The following is a 13,045-nucleotide window of genomic DNA, read 5'->3' on the forward strand; positions in this document are numbered from 1 at the left end:
TGTTACAACATTGTAAATGCTGTACTTTGGTTCCTGTGAATGTTTTGCTTTAATTTACTGCTGAATAAATAGAGAGTTCACTATACTACGTATGTGATCAGAAACTTAAAGCTGTTCACAGCAGCATTCTTCTAGAAAGCTGCTCGTGCTTGGCTTTACAGAAAGATATATACAGAGTAGATCTCAGAGGTGGTAGGGAAATGGAAGGGCCTCCTGCAGAAAGTGGTGTGAACTGAGATCTGAAGGAACTCAGACAAGTCAGAAGGCAGAGGTAGAGTAGAAAAACATTTCAGGTTTGAGGGACAGTCAGTGAAAAGATACTGAAGCAAGAGATAGAGTATTGTGGGCAAGGTTCAGCAAGAAGTCTAGCATTACTGGATTGCAAAGTACTTTTGTTGTTGTTGTTGTTAAATAATTTTTCTGTTTTGTCTGACTCTTCATGGCCCCATTTGGGGTTTTCTTAGCAAAGATACTAGAGTGGTTTGCCATTTCTTTCTCCAGTTCATTTTATAGATGAGGAACTGAGGCAAACAGGGTTAAGTGACTTGCCCAATGTCACACAGCCAATAAGTGTCTGAGGTCAGATTTGAATTTAGGAAGATGAGTCTTCTTGACTCCAGTTCCACAGCCCTATGCATTATGGTGCCACGTAGATGCCCGATACACTCATCTAGCAATATTGGCCTTGCTGACCCTTGCAAATAACACTCTATATCCCAGCCTGGTATTTTCACAGGCTCTCCCTCATAACTGGAATGCTCTCCCACTTTACCTCTGCCTCCTGACTTCCCTGGATTCCTTCAGTTTTCACCTCAAATGTTACCTCCTTTAGGAGGCCTTTCTAGTTCCTTTCCTCTGTGCCTTCCCTCTGAGATTCCCTCCCATCTACTCTGAATATACCTTCGATATTCATAGTTGTTTGCATGTTGTTTCTGTCATTAGACTGTGAATTCTGTGAAGGTGGGGACCATGTTTTGGCCTTTTGTCACCAGTAACTACCACAGTTCCTGGCACATAGTAAATGCTTAATAAATGTTTGTTGATTGGCTGTTGAAGATGGTGCTGCTTCTGAATCATGAGCTGCTGAGGGAAGTGTTGTTTCTCCTAAAAGCACATCATCTTCAGTCATTCCTCTCACCAGGAATTCTTTAAGCCTTCTTCTCAACAGTATGACAGGGCTGTTTAATAACTAGTTTCCCAAACAGTCCCATTAACCTTGATCTCTTTGGGGGTGCTAGAATGTACCACTGTTTCAGGCACTTTACACAATACAGCTATGATATCTTCATTGTTGCATTTCTTAACCCATATATTACATTCTTCCAAAGTGTCCACACAATATCTTCATCATCCCAGTCAATAGATACAACCCATACAAATAGTCTGTGAAGAGCATAATATCCTGTTTAAAAAACAAAACAAAATAGTTTTTCAATATCTGCATGACCACAGTGATTTTATCTTCATACTCAAGTATGCAATATACAATAGCAGTGTCATAACACACACACATCCTTTCATTAATGCTTTAACACACAACAGCATACTGTTGAGGTTTGGGAGTTTAGGGGTGCTCAAGACCCCAAAATACCACCATGCTGGGTCCTGCCGAATTAATTCAACTCAAGCCTTCTCTCAGCCAAAGTATAGCAAAGTTTATTAAAGATTCTCCATAATGGGTAGACTTTTAAAGAGCCTAAGTATTTGTGATACTTGTGTTGACAAGCAGGCCAGAATAATCTGACACAGAGTGACTCTACGATAGATAACTCTCAGCCCTTCATGGAGGCAAGATGGATCTTATATACAAACTGTGGGAAGGATCTAGAGGTGGTCTAGAGGAAAAGTTTGGGGAGGGTCTTGAAGAGGAGTCTAAGGAGGATCTTGAGGGGACTGAGGTCAGACTCCAGGAATGGGATTAGGGGTGGGAAATAGCTGAATGAACTGTGCTAAGCACTTTTACAAATATTATCTCATTTATTCCTCACAACAACCTTAGTAGTCAAGAGTGTTTATGATCCTTATTTTACAGCTGAGGAAAATGAGGCAGACAAAGCTTAAATGACTTAAGATCACACAGCTAATAAATATCTGAGGCTGGATTTGAACTCAGGTTTTCCTGACTCCTGACAAGGACCATGGCTCTGTTCACTGTTCTGCCCATATTTAATATACAACATGCATCTATTCAAAACCTTTGACTTAAGGCCCATTTGATATATTTTCTCACAGACCAGTCAATCAGTTAATAAGCATTTATTAAGCATTTACCACCTTCCAGGTACTGTGCTAAGTGATGAGGATATGAAATAAGGCAAAAGACAGTCCCTGCTCTGGAGGAGCTCACAGTCAAATATGAGAGAAAGCATGAATATAATTATGTAACACAAGAAACATGTAGCAACATGGAGATAATCAAGGCACTAGCATAAAGGGGGATCAGGAAAAACATTCCATAGAAGGTGAAAGTTTAGCTGGGACTTTAACCAATCCAGAGAAACTAGAAAGAAAAACTGAAGAGGGAGAGAATTCCAGTCATGGAGGACAACCAATGAAAATGGCCAGTGTCTTGTTTGAAGAACAGCAAGGAGGCCATTGTCAGTGGAGGGGAGGAATGTAAAGTATAAGAAGACCAGAAAGGTAGAAGGGACAAGACATGAAAATCTTTTGAATACCAGAGGGTTATATATTTGATTCTAGAGGCGATAGGAAGCCACTAGAATTTATTGAATGAAAGGTAGGGAAATGACCAACTTTTTGCTTTGGGAAGATTAAGTTGATAGCTAAATGGGGGACAGACTGGAATGAGGGAAAACTTGAGGTAGGTAGACCAACGAGCATGCTATTGTAATAGTCCAGCTGTGAGGTGATAACAGCCTTCACTAGGGTGGTGATAGTGTTAGAGAAGAGGTGGGGGCACATATGAAATATGTTATCAAAATATAAATGACAAGATTTGACCCTTAATTGGATATGGGGGAGTGAGAGTAAGAACTCAGTATGACAGCAAAGTTTCAAGTCTGGGAAGCTAGGAGGATGGTAATACCCTGAATGTTAATAGATGAGTGAAATGATTATTAATAATCAATTAATATGGGGAGGACAATCCCAGATTTTTTCCTTTCCTACTTCCTCATTCAGAAACCAGGCTCAGTAAGCTATTCAGGCTGTCCCTGAAGAACAGGGCTGATGATGAGATTGGGTTAAAATTCTCCTCAATCTTAGGCAGCTCCCCTACCCAACTGGGAATGGTTAGTCTGATATAGGTGAACTCCCCTATTGTTCAACTACATAAGTGGTTTGGATGGAGATGAATCACCTTGTCCAAGAGTGTCCAATAATCAGAATCAGTCCCCAGTCCCTTATTAGAATAAGCCCACCTCTTATTATAATATTAATTCTCTCTTTAATTGTTAACCAATCAGAGCTAATTTCTGCCTGTTGGAAACATGCTGTCTTCTGAGTGTTTTTAAGCATTCAGGTGCCTCTAAGGTTCATCTTTGGTTTCTCAGAGGGCCACTGACTTCAATTTGTTGATTATTTGTTAGCCATAGTTAACAAATTGATTAATTACTTGGAAACCATGTCTCTCAGACTTTTCATCTGTAATAAAGGGAAATTAGGAAAATGGAGGATTTGGGGGAATTCAGTTTTAGATACATTGAATTTAAGATATCTACAGGACACCCAATTAAAATGTCTAGTTTGAGATTTGAGACTGGAGGTCAGGAGAGAAATTAGGGCTAGCTAAATCAATCTGAGAGTCATCTGCATGGAGATGAAAATTAAAATCATAGTTAATGAGATCATCAAATGAAATAGAATAGAGTGAGAAGAGAAAAGGGCCTAGGGGGGCGGAGTCAAGATGGTGGAGTAGAAGCACGACCTCCCAGTGGCTCCAGCTTCCACCTTCCCCAATCAATGTAAAAAGGGGACTGTGAACAAACTTTGGAGCTTCAGAACCCACAAAATGACACAGAGAAGCTAACCTCCCACTGAGGACAGCCCGGAAGGTTGGAAGGAATCAGCCAGCACAGAGCTCTGGGAGCTGAGACCAGGCCCAGGAGCCAGAGGTTTTAGCCCCAGGGCGAGTCTGACCAGCCTCTGGGCTGGAGGGACTACAGATCAGCAGCAGCTGAGGCAGTTTCTAGAATTATCAACACACAGATGCGAAGGACAAAGTGAGAGGTCAGTGCAGTCTGGACTTTGGGACCCAGTAAGAGGAAATACGACAGCTTTTGCCCCTGGGGCGAGAAGCTGCTGAGACACCTGGCACAGCCAGCCAGTATCATGTGGCAGCTTCAGCTCCAGGCCTTCAGAGTGTAGGGGGACCAAGCAACCAGTCTGAGGGGCAATTGCTCTTGCTTTAACCTGCTTGGATCTGGATTGCAGTCTAGGGTGGAGGTCCTGGGGTGTGTGTCCAGCTAGCCAGAGCGTGTGGAGGCCTCAGAGAGGGCACCCATCTAATACCTCCAGCAGCTGAGAAAACCCCAGTGTTTGGGACAAAAGCTCCCCTGTCTGGTGGCAGAGTCCAAATGTGGCAAAAAGCCCAGGGGTCAATTGACTGAGGGGTAACATGACCAGGCAAAGGAAACAAAGCAGACAGAAGATTCCAACATTAGACTCCTATTTTGGGGACAAAAAGGAGCAAAGCATGGAACAGGAGGAAGACAGTGAAGTCAGAACTCCTGCACCAAAAGCTTCAAAGGAAAATACGAGCTGGTTACAAGCCATAGAGGACCTTAAGAAGCAGATAAGAGAAGTGGAGGAAAAATTGGAAAGAGAAATGAGAACGATGCAAGAAAATTATGAAATGAGAGTCAACAGCCTGACTGAGGAAAATAACACCTTAAAAAACAGACTAACTCAAATGGCAAAAGAGGCTCAAAAAGGCAATGAGGAGAAGAATGCCTTAAAAAGCCAAATTTGCCAGATGGAAAAAGAACCTCAAAAGCTCACTGAGGAGAATCATTGCTTCAGAATTAGACTGGACCAAATGGAAGCTAATGACTTTATGAGAAATCAAGATGCTGTTAAACAGATCCAAACAAATGAAAGAATAGAAGGCAATGTGAAATATCTCATGGAAAAAACCACTGACCTGGAAAATAGATTCAGGAGAGATAATTTAAAAATTATTGGACTACCTGAAAGCCATAATCAAAGTAAGAACCTAGAAATCATCCTCCAGGAAGTTCTCAAAGAAAACTGCCCTGATGTTTTAGAACAAGAGGGCAAAACAGAGGTGAAAGAATCCACTGATCACCTCCTGAAAAAGATCCCAAAAAGAGAACTCCTAGGAATATTATAGCCAGGTTCTGGAATTCCCAGATAAAGGAGAAAATATTACAAGCAGCCAGGAAGAAACAATTTGAATATTGTGGAAACACAATAAGGATAACCCAGGACCTGGCAGCTTCTACGCTGAGGGATCAAAGGGCTTGGAATATGATATTCCGGAGGTCAAAGGAGCTGGGATTAAAACCAAGAGTCACCTACGCAGGAAAACTAAGTATCATGTTTCAGGGGAAAATATGGTCATTCAGTGGAACAGAGGACTTTCAAGCATTCTTGATGAAAAAACCAGAGTTGCATAGAAAATTTGACATTCAGATACAAGAAGCAAGAGAAGCATGAGAAGGTAAACAGGGAAAAGAAATCATAAGGAACTTATCAAAGTTGAACTATTAACATGCCTACATGGAAAAACAATAATTGTAACTGATGAAACTTTTCTCAGTATGAAAATAGTTGAAGGGAATAGAAATATATATGTATATATGTCTATATATGAGGGTATATGGGCATATGAATACATATGTGAATGTGTGTATATATGTTTACAGGTATACATAGATAGAGAGCACAGGACCAATTTAACAGGAAGGGATGATACTTAAAAGATGAAATTAAGAGGTGAGAGAGGAATATAATGAGAGGAGATGGGGAGAGACAGAATGAGGTAAACTATCGCATATAGAAGAGGCAAGGGAAAATGGTTACAATGGAGGGGAAGAATAGGAAGGCAAAAAGGGAATGGGTCAACCTTATTCTCATTGAATCTGGCTCGGGGAGGGAATGACATACACAATAAATAGGGTATCTCACCCTCCAGGAGAATAGGGGGGGAAGGGGATGAGAGGGAAGGCAGGCTTGGGGGGAGGGAAGTTGGAAGCACCCACTTTTGAAAAAGGATGGGATTAAAGTAGAGAATAGAACAAGTGGGAGGTGGGATAGGAGGGAGGGAAATATAGTCAGTCTTTTACAATATATCTACTATGTTATTGTTTTGCATTAGCCACACATGTACAACCTATACTGAACTGCTTATCTTCCCAGTAAGGGTGGGTGACAAGGGAGGAAGGGAATGAATCTGGAATTCAAAGTTTTAAAATCAAATATTTAAATATATATACTATTATTAATACTATTTTACATGTAATTGGGAAATAAGATATACAGGCACTGGGGCATAGAGATCCACCATGCCCTACTGGAAAAGTTGAAAGGGGTATGGGAGAAAATATGGGAGAGGGCAGATTGGAGGAGGGGATATCCTGTGGGACTGCTATTTTGGGCCAGTGGGTAAGGAAAAAACAGAGAGAAATTTGTAACTCAAAATCTGGCGTAAATGAATGATGTAAATCAGAAGTTAATAAAGCATTTGAAAAATGAAAAAAGAAAAGGGCCTAGGAACAGAGCCTTGAGGGAGCACCAATATTAGTGGCTATGATGTCTGATGAAGATCCAGCAGAGGAGACAAAGAATGAGCAGTTGGACAAGTAAGAGGAAAACCTGGAGAAGGCAGTCATGAAAACCTAGGAAGAAGAAGGTAGAAGAGGGTGATTAATAGTGTCAGAGGCTGGGGCGGCCAGATGGCGCAGTGAGTAAGAGCACTGGCCCCAGAGTCGGGAGACCCTCACTTCCAGCCTCAGATACTTAACACCCACACAAAAGAACTGGCCATGTGACCTTGAGCAAGTTACTTAACCCCAATTGCTTTAAAAAAAAAAAGTGTCAAAGGCTGCAAAGAATAAGTATTTATTAAGTGCCTGCTGTGTACCCAGAACTATGCTAAGTTCTAGGGAATACAAATACAAATAAAAAGAAAGTCAGTCTGCCCTCATGGAGCTTTCAATCTAACAGGGAATACAATACACAAAAGGAAGCTGAAGGTCTGGGGTGTGGGGAGGAAGGTAAAGAAGGTACCCACTGTGGAGGCATGATGGGGGCACTAAAGAAGTTGAAAAGCAACACAGCTAGTGGGAAATGGGGAGAAGACTGTGCTGGGCCACCTCCTTAAATGGAGGTTTTGAAGTCTGTGGTTTTGCCCTCCAATTAAAAGGAGAAGACCATTAGATTTAACATTAAAGGTTGCATTAATAATTTTGGAGAGAGCAGATTTAGTTGGGGTTCCACAAACAAAGTCCATCATCTTGAAGACCCAAAGACCCATAGGTGTACATTGAATGTAGGCCAGGTGGACTGGCACAATGGGCACACCTGGCCTGCTATCTATGCATGGCTATGTAACTACCCTGTGTTACTGACAGTAATGTGATAAATATAGCTCATACAAATCGGGGACACAGAGGCGGAGAGCCAGAGATTTCAGAGGAAGTCTTAGAAGACCATGACCTACATACTCACAATCAAATCTGCTCTGTAGAAAACCCTCCCCATGTCAAGGTAAGCGCTGGGGATGGGGAGAGGTGAACAAATATTTATTAAACGCTTACTATGTGCCAGGCCCTGTGCTAGATGCTTTTACACATATTAGCTCAAGTGATACAACCAACCCTGTTAGGTAGGTGCTATTATTATCACCACTTTACATTTGAGGAAACTGAGGCAGGCAATGCTTAAGTGACTTGCCCAGAATCACACAGCTAGAAAGTATCTGAAGTATTTTACCTCAGGTCTTCCTGACTCCAAGCCCAATACTTGTACTACCAGTTGCCTCTGTCTCTTGAGTATCGTAAATAATAACCAGCAAGATAGAGGACTCACTCATGGCTGCCAAGAAAAATGTAGAATGAGATTTGGAGTCAGAGGACCTTGTTTCAAATTCTGACTCTATTATCCATATGACTTTAGTCAAGTCATCAGGTAACCTTTAAGATTCCTTCTGACATTGAATCTACCATGGTATGCTCCATACATTGCTACCATATACATTGCCACCATGATAGTTTGAGACTTCTATGTACTAGTTTATTTTCCCAAGGTATCAAGTACCTGAGGCACCTAGAGCCTCAGCTATGTCATCACCATGGCCAACAGTACATTGCTTACATAGAGCTGTATAAAGAACCAAGGGAGACAGAAAGAATGAAATGAGGACTAATAATAGCCATGACTTTAATGGTGTGACCAGGTCAGGAGGGAGCACAGTGGATGAAGCTTATGACAACGACAGGTAAGGCTGGGAAATGGAATTCAAACACACACAAAACTCGAAATTATGAAAATAGTTTGAGTCAAATCAACAGTCAACTGTTTAAAGTACTCTAATGCACTCAATATTTTTTATTTACTGCATTTATTTAATATTTTAATTTTCCCCAGGTACATGTAAAAACAATCTTTTTTTGCTTTTTTTTTTTGGAGGGCAATTGGGTTTAAGTAACTTGCCCAAGGTCATACAGCTAGGTTTTTTGTTTGTGTGTGTTAAGTGTCTGAGGTCAGATCTGAACTCAGGTCCTCCTGACAAGCACTCTACTCACTGTGCCACCTAGCCACCCGTAAAAACAATTTTTAACATTCATTTTTAAAACTTTCAAATTCTCTCCCTTCCTCCCTCCCAACCCTATAGCTCATTGAGAAGGCAAGCAATTCAATATAGGTTATGCATGATACACTCAATATTTTGCCTCTTTTTCTAATATTGACCTTCCAGCCTCTTCCATGCTTTTGTCTCAGCCCCTTGGATTTGGGTACTCTGAAAACCTTGTCCCAACCTGACCTTTTGGTTTAAACTTTCTGGGTTCCACATTCCCTTCTCCCACCCCCCTCAAAAAATTCACTTTACCTAATCTGAGTTTGTCCAGTTATCAGTATCTGTTGTCAGACTGCTATTTCCACATTATCCCTAGTTCAATGAACAGAAAGAACACACCACCCAAACCTTGGAACTTATATCTGCAGTGTTACACCTTCTGCTCTCAGGATAAGTGGGCTGCCCTATAACCCATGGAATTTTTCTATAATTCAGTCCCCTCGTCTACCTTCTATTTAAACAATGGCTTCTATCTTTGGTACTTCACTGTACTTATCTTGGGCACTATAGTTCCTGAAGGCAGTACATATTGCTACCGTCTTTCCCCGATAATAAGACACTGTCTTATTATATTTTTTTTTGGACAGAAAAACACCAGAGGGCTTATTTTCGGGGGAGGGCTTTTTTTTAGAGGAATCTTACACAGTAAGGGGAGGGCTTATTTTCGGGATAGGTCTTATTATCGGGGAAACACGGTACTAGCACAGCCCACAAAGCAGCCAAAGTCAATTACAGCTGGTGGGCTATCTGCCATCATACCCTTAGGGGAGACAAGTATATGTCTATGTCTATGTCTATGTGCATGTGCATACATATGTGCATGATATGCATATGTGTGTATGTGTAAATTGGTATGTGCATTATGTGTGTATATGTGTGAGTGTATGCATAGGCATGTATATGTATATATATGCATATGTATCTGTATGGTAGAAGATCTGTCTATTGTATGCATGCACGTACATGTGTGTATGTATGTTGTGCTGTGTGTGTATATGGGAAGGAGAAGCATTTATTAAGCTCCTACTGTTTTATAGACACTGTGTTAAGTACTTTACAAATATTATCTTATTTAATCCTCACAACAACCTTGTGAGGTAGGTATTATCCTCATTTTACATGTGAGGAAACTGAGGCAAACAAAGGTAAAAGGACTTACCTGAAATTGAATAGCTACCAAGTGTCTGAATCCAGATTTGAACTCAATTCTTCTGTACTCTAGGTCCAGTGTTCATCTACAGTGCCACCAAGTTACTCCCTATACATATCTAGATGTGCGTATACATATATACATGTGTAACATACATGTGTGTACATAGACATGTGCATGCCAACAATACATAAGTGTGTGTGTGTATACATATAAATCTCCAGATAGGCAAGAGATAGCACCAGACCTACTCTCACCACCTAGGCTGACGTGTGGTCTTCAAGGCATGCTTCTGCTATTGCTTCTTCTGTCCCTGTTGTATTTCTTTTTTCCTGTTCTTAAGTGAATGAGCATCACAGATAAAATGGACCAAGCTGTGATCTTGTGACTTTTAAAAGGTTGAGAGCCACCATAGGCTTAGCAGGGAAGCCCAAGAAGGAGCTAGCCCTGATAAGTGACCTGCTTGACCCAGCTCAGCCAAATTGTAAAGGAAGTCCCATGGAGTATCCCAATTCAGAGGGATGTTTTTGTACTCCATGTATTGCTATATCTTTTTAAGAAATATCCCTTTATAGAAACTAAGTGATGGTAATTAGTTAATCAATGAAGAGCAACCAACTTGCTAATCATTGGTATGTTGATATTGAGGAAATATTAACTGACAATGGGTTATTGAAATTAAGGGGAACACATATTGAATGAGGGCTTGAAGAAATAGCATTAGCAGAAGAATGACTCCAAGCCCTTAGTGTTGCTCCTAGAAACTTGAGGTCTATACATATGCAGCTGCATTCTGCTGATATGACTTGCCATTGTCATGGAAGTTGGAATAAATACCATCCAGAGACCATATGTATTACACATGCATGCACACATGTGTACACACATTATAATACACATGTGTGTATATATAAATAAACACATATATACACGTGTATTTTTATATAGTATACACAAAACAGTCAAACCTAAGGTTGTTTTGGAGAGAGGACACTATCAGTTGCCAGGGAGATCAGGAAAGGCATTGTGTAGAAGATCGTACTTGAGCAACTGGGTGATGCAGTAGACAGAGTGCTGGACTTGGACTTAGGAAGATCTGAGCTTGAATACTGTCTCAGACTCTTACTGTCTCATTTAACCTCTCTCTTTGTTCCTCACTTTCCTCATCTGCAAAATGGAGATAATAAAAGCAACTACTACCTCATAGGGTTGTTGTGGTGATCAAATGAGTTCACATTCGTAAACCCCTTTGCAAACTTTAAAATGCTACATAAGTGCTAGCTATGGAACTATCTTTTTTTTTCCCCAATTAATGAGTACTTACTTTCCCTCCTAATGTTCTTCCAATGGAAAAAAAAAATACTTGAAACAAATATGCATAGTCAAGCAAAACACATTCCACTTTGGCCAGGTCCAAAAAATGTAAGTCTTGATCTGCATCCTGCATCCATCATTTACCTTTCTTGTCAGGTGGTGGGTAACATGGTTCTTTATTAGTTTTCTGGAATACTATTTGTTGACCACATTGAGAAGAGTTTGTAGGTCTTTTAAAGTTGTTTGCTTTAATAAAGATGCCATTATTGTATAAATTTATCTCCTGGTTCTGCTCATTTCACTCTGCATCCTTTCATACAAGTCTTCTTAGGTTTTTCCAAAACCATCCCTTCTGTCATAAGAATTGTACTTTAGTATTGGATTTCATTTTTATGCATAATTTCCCCTGCCATTCTCTAATAAATGGTATCTCTTTAGTTTTCAATTCTTCGCAACTACACAAATAGCTACGAAAAAATATTGTGCATGTGTCTTTTCCCCTCTTTCTTTTATCTTTTTGAGGGTATAAACCTAGCAGTGGTATTGCTGGGTCAAAAGGTATGCACACTTTAATAACATCTTAGGACATAGTTGCAAATTGCTTTCTAGAATGACTAGATCAATTCGCAATTCTACTCACAGTGTCTTAATGTGCCTCTTCTCCCTCGGTCTCTACCATATCTACCATTTTCCTTTTTTGTCAACTTTGATAATCTGATGAATGTGAAGCGGAACTTCAGAGTTGCTTTAATTTGCATTTCTCTAATTATTAGTGATTTGAAGCATTTTTTCATATTGCTTTTGATAGCTTGGATTTCTTCTTTGAAAACTGCCTGTTGGCCAATTAAGGACTGGCTTTTACTCATAAATTGGAATCCATTCCTTATATACTTAGAAATGAGACCTTTAGACATTATCTGAATAGAATGGATAGAAAGGAGATTTGACTTCAAATCCTGCCTCAGATATTTACCAGACGTATGAGCCTGGGTAAATCACTTAATCTCAGTTTCACTTTCTTTATCTGTAAAATGGGGATAAATACTTACCTCACAATATTGTTGTGGAGGATTGAAGGAGATTAGCACATGTAAAAACATTTTGCAAACCTTAAGGCACTATAAAAATGCTAGCTATTGCTATTTAAAATAATAATATTTATCAGGGAAACTTGCTGCAAAGATTTTCCCCAGTTAACTGTTTCCCTTCCAATTTTAGCTGCATTAGTTTTGTTTATGCAGAAACATTTTAATTTTATATGATCAGATTTGTCTATTTTTATATTCTGTGACCCTTCTACCCTTCGGTCATGAATTATTTTCCTAGCCATAGATCTGAAAGATAATTTCTTCCTCACTTCTCTAAATTGTTTATGATGTAACCTTTTATATCTAAGTATATTTACTTAGATATCTTACTGCTTATTTTGTGACAGGGTATAAATTTACTGCTTATCTTGTGATAGGGTGTAAATTGTTGAACTAAGCCTAATTTCTTCTACTGCTTTCTCTTTTTTCTCAACAGTTTTTGCCAAATACCAAATCCTTACACAAGTACCTGCAGTCTTTAAATTTATCAAACACTAGGCTACTGAGCTCTTTTGCTTCTGTATAATGTATCCAATCTTGTTTCCCTGACAGACTTCTCTATTCTTTAACCAATACCAAATAATTTGCATGCTAGGCCCCCTTCCATCTCACTATGTCTCATTATATTCCTTGAGACTTGACCTTTTTTTCCTCTAGATGAATTCCATTTTAATTTTTTCTAGTTCTATAAAGTAATTCAAAGTTTAAGTGACA

General features: G+C 39.8%; 1 long non-coding RNA gene across 1 annotated transcript in view; it reads right to left on the reverse strand.

Moving 5' to 3' along the window:
* Positions 1-481: 481 nt before the first annotated feature.
* Positions 482-13,045, reverse strand: part of LOC138171964 (uncharacterized) — a 30,134-nt gene continuing 17,570 nt past the window's right edge. The window contains exon 3 of the long non-coding RNA XR_011171016.1: positions 482-1,402. This is a non-coding gene — a long non-coding RNA (uncharacterized lncRNA). The remainder of the gene's footprint in view (positions 1,403-13,045) is intronic.

This window comes from Petaurus breviceps, unplaced genomic scaffold (assembly GCF_028583685.1).
Source record: "Petaurus breviceps papuanus isolate PSGF00001 unplaced genomic scaffold, PetGlider_PUasm1.0 470, whole genome shotgun sequence".
Lineage (NCBI taxonomy): Eukaryota > Metazoa > Chordata > Mammalia > Diprotodontia > Petauridae > Petaurus > Petaurus breviceps.